We start from the raw sequence: 9,052 nt of genomic DNA, 5'->3' as shown, positions 1-9,052 counted from the left end.
TTGTGGCACTCATTACGTTTGTTTAATTGACGCCAAATGAATAAAATATTATCGACTGAGTGGTTTATTCAATTATTAAGCCTGCTTTAATCTTTCACTTTTCAACTTGCCCTCTTTTCACTCTCAATGCGCACACACACACAGCTCCATCCGTTGCAAATAATACAATTAAATAAATTTACGTGCGTCACGCAATCTGCATACATAACTTGGTCATAGAAGGCACCACTTCGCCCACTGGAGGCCACCCAAAAACCACCACCCCCCCACTCAAGGACGGTGGGGGGCAGCGCCTGAAAGTATTCAAGAATTCATAAAACTCCAGCCAGCGACTGTGAAGAAATCAAATGAGTTCGACTGGAATGGAATGGAATATGGAATGGGTTTGCATAAGCTCGAGAACTCGGTTCAATCATGCAAAGTGGCGACCAACTTAAAAAGAAGCGGAACAGCCAACGGAAAATAGAGGAAAATTGCGGGGGGATAATTTTGGAAAGGGGATATATGGATGTAGCGGGAGCATGACGAAAATATTGCCGGCAAATGAAGTCATTTGCATGCATGACAATTGTTATTGCATATTTTTTGGCGCACGCGCTAATATCGAAATTGACAAAATGCCCCAAAATCCAAAAACCCTCCTCATCAATTGAACTACCCTTTTTTTTTTGCTGAATCTACTGCTGCTGCCCTTGTCGACAATGAAATTTATGCCACATAAAAACTATAAACGTCTATAAAAAACAAAAAACAAGGAAAAAAACAAAAAAATGAACTGACAGCAAAGCAATAAAAATGAATTGGCGGCAACTCCGGATATATGAGAATATGCTATCTTTATTAAGACGGAAATCGTCGCAAGGAGCTAGAGATTTAACAGCATTTTGCGGCTTGTCTGGGTGTTTTTTGTTCATATTTTATTTGTGAGGGGTGTGCAATTGAATCGGAAAGGGTTTAATACACAGCAATCCGCTCCAAATTGAACTCATATCCCAGATGAAGTCATCTCCATGTTGCAGGGTTGGGAACTATGGCTTGGAATGTTGGAGGAGTATATGGGGGCTATTCTTACCAATAGAATATGTAGGGACCAACTTAACTTTACACTGCAAAAACTCTTCAAGACACCCTCGCCCTAAATTATAGCAGCTTTGGTGCAAAACAAAAAGCGAGAGAATTGTCTTAGGCCAATCAGAACAGAATATGATCGTACGATTATACAGTTAGGGAAACAAAAGCTGTAACAGCGACCACCAGCATGCAGCTTCCCCAGAGCTTAGATCATTATCGGATAAATCTTCGTGGCGAACGCTCATACCTTTTGACGCTGCCCATTTAACTTCACATACACGTGGAAATATAATTTAGTTATATATATCCAATCTCATAAAACAAGAGTTGGTATATTTCAATAAATTTCCGTGTTCGATTTGTGTGTGAAAGTGGCAACGAGATTCGACCCCAAGGCGTAAGGAAGACCAGGCCTATATATAAGAGCATGTGATTGCTCTACAGCCGACTACCCCCCCCCGTCTCGTCGACCCCCGCATCAGCTCATGGTTTAAACCCCGTCGCTCCAAGAAGAGGCCACGAGGCGACATAACCTTCAGCAACAAGTTACGCAACCGGCCACCTGACCGTCCAGATTATTCAGCTATGCAGAAGTTTAGACGACCGGAGCAGATTTAATTACGTTTGAACATCATCATCGTCACGCAGTGAAGATCATCTCCTATGACCAACGGAGGTCCAACTTTGTGATTTCGTCTTATCGCAGCGCAGCGTAGCAGCCAGCGGTTTCCTAAGGTCTTATCGCCGCAATACTGCAGTTATATTTCGTGTTTTGTTTTGATTCTCGATTTTCTTTTGTATTGCGATTTATAATGAATTAAATACTCGCAGATTGACGGAACCTTTGGCATTTGAATAGGAATTTAACTTAGAACCTTTAAAGTTTGACCTACAGCTCGACAATGTCAACGTGAACTTGGGCCCAACTTTACGCACATCATGGAGTGGATATTTAAGGTCGTGAGTACTACAACAACAATGATAAATACATTTTTTTGAATTACCTATATTAAAATTCTAACAAAATGCCACTCGAACGTCTAATTAAAATAATATCTGCATTTGACTAAAGATTATATAATTATATTTGCTAATTTTATATTCAATTACTTATATATATTTGCTTTATACTTTACTTTTATATATTTTATTTTACTTACGGAATATAAGCAAAAATGAAGAGTTAGAGAACGACTAGGATAATTATGCGTAGATAAAAATATTGCTAGTTTGTAAAAGAGATTTAATGAAACCGTTTATTAAACTGAATTTATATAAATGGAATTATGATTGAAGATATATTGAAAAATAATGAATTGTGAATAAATAGATTTAATGGTTTGTCGAGTACTTATGTTGAACACTTTCTTAAATATGTGGTAGAGTTATTATGAACTTGGCCAAGGGACAATGTAAATATTTTAAGTAGCATTGTCATGGTAGGGAGGGTAAAGACTTAGGGAATCATTAACATCCAAAATTCCCAATACTTATCAGAATCTGTAGCTTATCTTCACACGTGTCGGCGTGTATCATTAGTATCAATATAAAGCCATTTCTTTTGTTAATCGATAATCCAGTTTTGAATATTGTTTATGAGTAAGACGCACTTATTAAAATGTAGTAGCGTTTCGTACTATCCTAAGCTAAAAGAACCCCGACCTACGGCGAGCTAGACCCGAGCATAGCAAGAGTGCGCATCCCTAGCGAAGGAAGTACAAGGTCCTCTTTATTAGTAATTATCACCCACTATTAAAAGACCCACTAGTTAAAAATCGATCGAACTACGTACACTACAAATAGTACCTAAATCTAGCGGATATGCGATTGCAAGAGGGGGAAAGAAAAGATACAAAGCGAGCTCTTTTTAGGGGTACAACGCATATTAAAGCAACACGCCCAAAGGTGCAGTCGATGTCAGTTGGCTTTTGGCTTTGACATTTGATGAATTACTATACACGCATAGCAGCAGCACAAACAACAACTGGAATCAACTACACGTCTAATTAGACTGGGGACACCATTTTATTGCACACTCACTTAGAGTTCGAAGGTCGCGGCGCGGGCGGTGGGAGGGGAGGGGTCGCGGTGTGTGCCTTCCGAGGTGTGTCCGGCGATTTTTCACACCACTGGCGGCGGTGGCTGTTGTGGCCGCTTCTAATTAATTAATTAGCTTGATGACAAAACAAACGCGCTGCTGATGAGCTCAAAAAAAGAATAATAAAGAACGTACGTAATGGAATTGGAAAATGTAAATGTAAGTGCTGTTGCCACTGGCAGAGTCGAACCAAAGACACTCGAATAATAAGATGCGTAACGGCCATACATTGGTTTTGCACTATGCTTGCACTTTTTTGGTGGCGGAAGTAATTGCATAAAAATCTAAAAAAAAAATAAATATTTTTATTATTAATTATCTGCAAGATATGTATTTTTTTGTACCCAGGGAACACCACGGGGAGGACATTACAATTGTAATGGGGTCGTATATTTATATGACCTTCGAGTCGACTTGAAATAATAAATGTTAAACATAAAATATTTCCATGTTCCCCAACTAAGATAGTTTTCTACCTATTGCTTTTCGATATAATTTGCTGCTTTTCTAGTGAAGACTGTAAGGCATGTCTTCTAATTTAGAGTCACAAAATATTTCCAGTAATCTATGTTACCGGTCGAGCAGTGAATGTAGTGTACATATGTGTAGTGTATGCACCGGTATATGTATGTAGTATGTATGTATGTATGTATGTATGTATGTATGTATGTATGTATGTATGTATGTAGTATGTATGTATGTATGTATGTATGCATGTATGTAGTGTATGTGTTACTTGCACAAAGTAGTAGAAATTGTCTTAATTAAAGTCTGGAGAATGTTTAACTTACTGTCGGAACACGTAGTTATTGCCGCTTTTGATATTTGCTTAGGGAAAATATTTTCTTGTAGCCCTATAATTCCCAACTGGTTCTAGTGAGGACTGTAAGGCATGTCTTCAAATTTAGAGTCGCAGCAGTGAGTCTAGTGTGTGTGTAGTGTATCTACCGGTGTATGTATGTAAGTATGCATGTTTGTTTGTATGTTTGTTTGTTTGTATGTATGTATGTATGTATGTATGTATGTATGTATGTATGTATGTATGTATGTATGTATGTATGTATGTATGTATGTATGTATGTATGTATGTATGTATGTATGTATGTATGTATGTATGTATGTATGTATGTATGTATGTATGTATGTATGTATGTATGTATGTATGTATGTATGTATGTATGTATGTATGTATGTATGTATGTATGTTTGTATGTATGTATGTATGTATGTATGCATGCATGCATGCATGTATGTATGTATTTGTATTTATGCATGTGTGTATGTACGTATGTGTTACTTGCACAAAGTAGTAAAAATTGTCTTAATTTAAGCCTGAAGAATGTTTAACTTACGACAGTTCCGACAGGAACACATAGTTATTGCCGCTTTTGATATTTGAAATTGATTACCCTACACTGAAAGGGATATATATTTTTATGTTTATTCGTATACAAAGTTCTACTAATTTAATCTCGAGCTGTAAGTAATTAAATAATAAACTTTTACTTTTTTTTTATTCAAACGTATGAATCAAAATCTGTCCGGGTTTTTCATCCTTTTTTGAAATTTTCAGCCTATTTTTTCCGTTTTTTTTTCTCAATCTGTCCTTTTTTTTCAGAAAAATATTGGCATCACTGATGCGTACAAGAGAGCTGCTGGCTCTAGAGCCTTTGGTCGAACCAAGTGCTATATACCAAATGCTCATTGCCAACAAGTAATATAAAGCAAATTGTCATATATTGATATTTGAAAATGCCTAAAATATGTAAAACATGGAAATCAATAACTTTTCCCCCCTTCAAATCGCAGAAAGAGCAAAACCCTCAAGGTCGTTTATCATTTGCGGCTCATAACTTTGTGCAATATGCAGAAGGCGACAAAGACCACCACCCACCACCCACCGCCCCCCGTGGAAATATCAGGCCCTACCCCGCCACGCCCCCCGTGGCGAGGGCGGCATGTGAAAGTGCAAAGCTGTCAATGAGTTATGTTTGGCGCTATCATAAAATTTGACAGGCCTTCTTTTATCCCCGCACCCAGTGGCATTCCCTTCGAATCTTCGAATCGCTTGGCGTATGCAAATATTTCCCGGCGGAAACGGATGCTCACATTTAAGAAAGCCGATGGAAAGGATTTGTGCCCTTCGTCTGCACCACTTTCTCCAAGTGTCTGCGTCTGGCTTTATTGTTTACACTTAAAGGAATATAAGCCTCAAAAGTAGAAGGCAGCTACTATACTATTCCTAAAGATATTTGCCGTTTTCATTAATGTTTGTATGTTGCACCACACATTTGCCGAAGGATTATTGGTTGAACTCATCGAAATTCAATGACGTCATGTGGCGATAAAGGATGCAGCAGTGGATTCAAGTCGGTTTGCAAAACGCAACTGCGTGAGTGTAGCCATTAAAAGAATTGCAACAAGCTTCTCGACCCCTTTGCTGTGTAAGCTCATTAGATTTTCCCTCTCACTGAATTCAATAAAATCTAATGCGGCTTGTAGTGAGCGTCAGTGTGCATAACTCTGTCAATTGTGTGTGTGCAATTTTCAACAATTTTCGCACTTATTTTTGAGTATTATCGAAAAAGTTTTCCCATCATCGAAGCGTAAGAGGCAATTGGCCAAAACAGGCACGTCCTGGCCACCACACACACACGTTTACGTGTCCGATTGTAAATGGGAATATTCATTATGAATCTCCTTATGTAAGGATGTATGTGTGTACATCTGTGCAAAAGTTTATTGGCAATTTTTGGCTATTTTGTGAAGTGTGCTGCAAGCGCTGAATCGTACGTGTAAATAGTTATTTTGTGTTGATATGCGGCATTAAATTTCTAGACTCGAAATGTTTTACGAACTAGCTGCAGTGCTTTTCAGAAGTATTATAACTTTATTTTGATGCACAGCAATGAATCAAGCGACCACGTGGAAAATCTGTTAATCAGTGTTAAAGCTAATTTCACTGCATTACTTAAATAGCAATATTTTCTCATTTCCATTTTTGAATAGATTATTTCCTGTGGTGTTTACTTATCTTACGAATTCATCCATCGATACTCAAGTAGAAGTTATTCTAATTGGCCTCACAGATCTTCGGATTTAAATAATCTGTTCTGGTGTCCCAACCCGCGAATTTCCAACCCTCCAACATCCGTCCACCTGCCATCCGCCCAATCACTCAGCCAACTGTTCATTTTACAGCTTCCCCTTTTTTTTAGATTTTTGGCTGTCCGGACTCGGTTTAACGCTTAAATTAGCCCAAAAAACACCAAGGATCAGAGAAGGAGAATATCCCAATCCACCACCGAACTACCTATGAAGATATTTTAAACATTTTCCCCTGCATTCATGACAGCCGCAAACTGAGTATGAAAATGGTATAGAAATTATCAGGAAAAAAATATTCATTTCGCTTTTGCCTTTTTTTATGCTTTTTTTCTGATCATTTTTACGCTGCTGCCTCCTTCGTTTGTTAATTTATAAAAAACGCTTGAGGCTTCTTGATGGGAAATGGGTGGGTGGAGAGGAGGGAGGGGGCACAAGGTGAGGCCAAGTGTCGCCGGGTGGGCGGAGGAAAGTGGGTGGTGTGGGGCGAAGGTGCGAGACGCGACTTTCGGTGGTGGAACGAGAAAAACTTCAAACGAGATAAATACAATTTCCATTAGGCCTCGCGGAAAATCCCCTGGAACCACATTCATACTTTTTCTTATCCATATAAATGCACAGCAAACATTTCCTTCTATCGATACGATGCATTGTTTTATTTTATAATAGTATTTCTCAAACTGTTTTGATTTTTATTGATTATTATACGTAAATTAATAGCCTCTGTAAGAGTTGAAATAAACCTTTAATTTATAGAGGTCATAAATAATAAGTGGTGATAACGGATTTAAAGTTGGCTTGGAAATCCAACAGCAACTTTCAGCTTTTGTCGCAGTGTATGTATGCAAAACTTAGCATTGTCAGATATTTCACAGCTCACTCCACTTGAGGTTTTTTCCTATTGATTTTAGGGCTTTCTCACAGTTTTTCCTCGAATTTTCCCCCAATTTGTATATCAGCAAACCCCGTAGCCACAACCCCCAACAATTTTTTGGTCCTTCTTCGGTCTGTTTTACGTTAATTTTTTAATTGTAAATATTGCCTAGGGTCGAATTTTTCATCTGGGCCCGCAGTTGTCCCTGTTTTTTTTTATCGCCCTCCACCTCCAACCAAAGACCGAAGACCAAAAAAAGAAAAACCTCTCCTCAATCTGCCTTAAGGTTCATAATTTTTCACCCCCTCGACCCACGATGTTTACATAATTTGTACGTTACAACGCGCACACGAAACTCACTTTTTGGGCTACTTTCTACCGAATTTTTGAATGGATTTCCGCGGTGGGAAATGTGCGCAGTTGTTGATAACAAGTACATAGTGGGCGTGGCACGCTCAATTATTTGCTATAAGGGGAAAATAAAATACGCCCAATGGCCATGGTACGATTTTTCTCGATTATTACCATGTTGATTGCCATTTTTATTGCCCGCCATCTAATTGCAAACTATTGGCTAACACACACACTGCCTTGCTAATAATGCCAATAAAGTAGGGTTATGGAGCTCTATACATTTTTGGCCACTGGGGGTATTAGAAATTATGACAGCGTAAATCCTGGCATTTATACCCAGTATACAGACGAAAGGAAGTTTCTGCTTGTTGGGCAAGTGTATTTTTGTTTTCTACAAATAGGGCCGCATACGAAAAGCAAACTTGGTAGGTCGAAGTTGTGGTGATGCAGCTTTTTGATTTACTCCCGATTTTGGCTGGCGTCGGGCTTTTTCTGAAATGAAGATAATAATATTATTATGTGTACGATATATATTGACAACTCACCATATTTCTTGATGATCAATGGGCAGTTCATCTCTGGCATTTAGCTGCATTCCACCGCCAAATTTTCCCTTGCTCTTCCATGAATTTTCGTTTGAGCTTCCAAAATTTGAACTGCGAATTTGCGTTCTAGTCTTCTTTTGTGTTAAAGCAATGCATCAATATTTGTAGTGTACATTTAGTTTCGTTAGTTAATGACTAGCTAAAAATACATTGTGTTAATTATATTTTATTTACGCCGAGCTTACGATATGTACTTACTTACACCAACCCAGTTTTGTGTTTAAAACAATGCATCAATACGTGTAGTGTACATTCAGTTTACTTAGTTAATTGCTAGATAAAAATAAATTATATACTCATTTACGCCGAGTTTACGATATACATATACTTACTTACACCAACCCAGTTTTGTGTTTTAGTGTATACTTGTGTGTGTCTTTTGCGATTAGTCAGTTGCAGCAGCATATAGCGATTTCGTGTGTTTCACGTGTTTTAGTTTATTGTATTATAAACTATATCATGTCATGCGTTAAAGAAACTGCTCCACAACAATGCTTGATACTTTATGCTTAAGCCTAACTAAAACTAAAATACTAAACACTGAATTGAACAAAACGAGATATGTTCACCAAAAATGATCCGAAAATATTTGATTGTTTTTTTTTAGAATTTTTACTTGTTCACTCTAGGAGATCTGTGTGTTGACTGAATTCTGCTGTGTTCGACGAGCTTAGGTAGGAATTTGAAAGTGACAGTAAAAAGCATGGATAGTTTGATCACAAATATTTCGTTTTATCAATGCTTACTAGATTTGATATTTGACATGACAGGCGTGACAGTTTTGGGCGGTTTGTGCACGTTGGCAGAGTTATAGAGATTTACAAGATATATACAAAAAATTCAAAATATCACAGCATTTTTCAAACGTGTGGGCGTGGCAGCGTTGTGCTCAACATTCTAGCTTTTTCAGTTCCTGAGATCGAAGCGTTCATACGGACATGGCCA

The 9,052-nt window shown here is 38.0% G+C and overlaps 1 long non-coding RNA gene across 2 annotated transcripts; it reads right to left on the bottom strand.

Annotated features, from left to right (window-relative positions):
- Positions 1 to 7,876: 7,876 nt before the first annotated feature.
- Positions 7,877 to 8,775, bottom strand: LOC113564504. Of its 2 annotated transcripts, none has more exons than XR_003408049.1 (4): positions 8,440 to 8,775; positions 8,306 to 8,380; positions 8,048 to 8,242; positions 7,877 to 7,994 (listed from the first exon to the last, which is right to left on the bottom strand). It is a non-coding gene; the product is annotated as an uncharacterized LOC113564504 (long non-coding RNA). The 2 variants fall into 2 exon arrangements; XR_003408048.1 differs by having other exon boundaries at positions 8,048 to 8,246; positions 8,440 to 8,774.
- Between the last annotated feature and the right edge of the window lie 277 nt (positions 8,776 to 9,052).

This window comes from Drosophila erecta, unplaced genomic scaffold (genome assembly GCF_003286155.1).
Source record: "Drosophila erecta strain 14021-0224.00,06,07 unplaced genomic scaffold, DereRS2 tig00000126-arrow-pilon, whole genome shotgun sequence".
Lineage (NCBI taxonomy): Eukaryota > Metazoa > Arthropoda > Insecta > Diptera > Drosophilidae > Drosophila > Drosophila erecta.
Note: the sequence above shows the minus strand (reverse complement) of the source record. Positions and strands in the feature narration are given on the sequence as shown.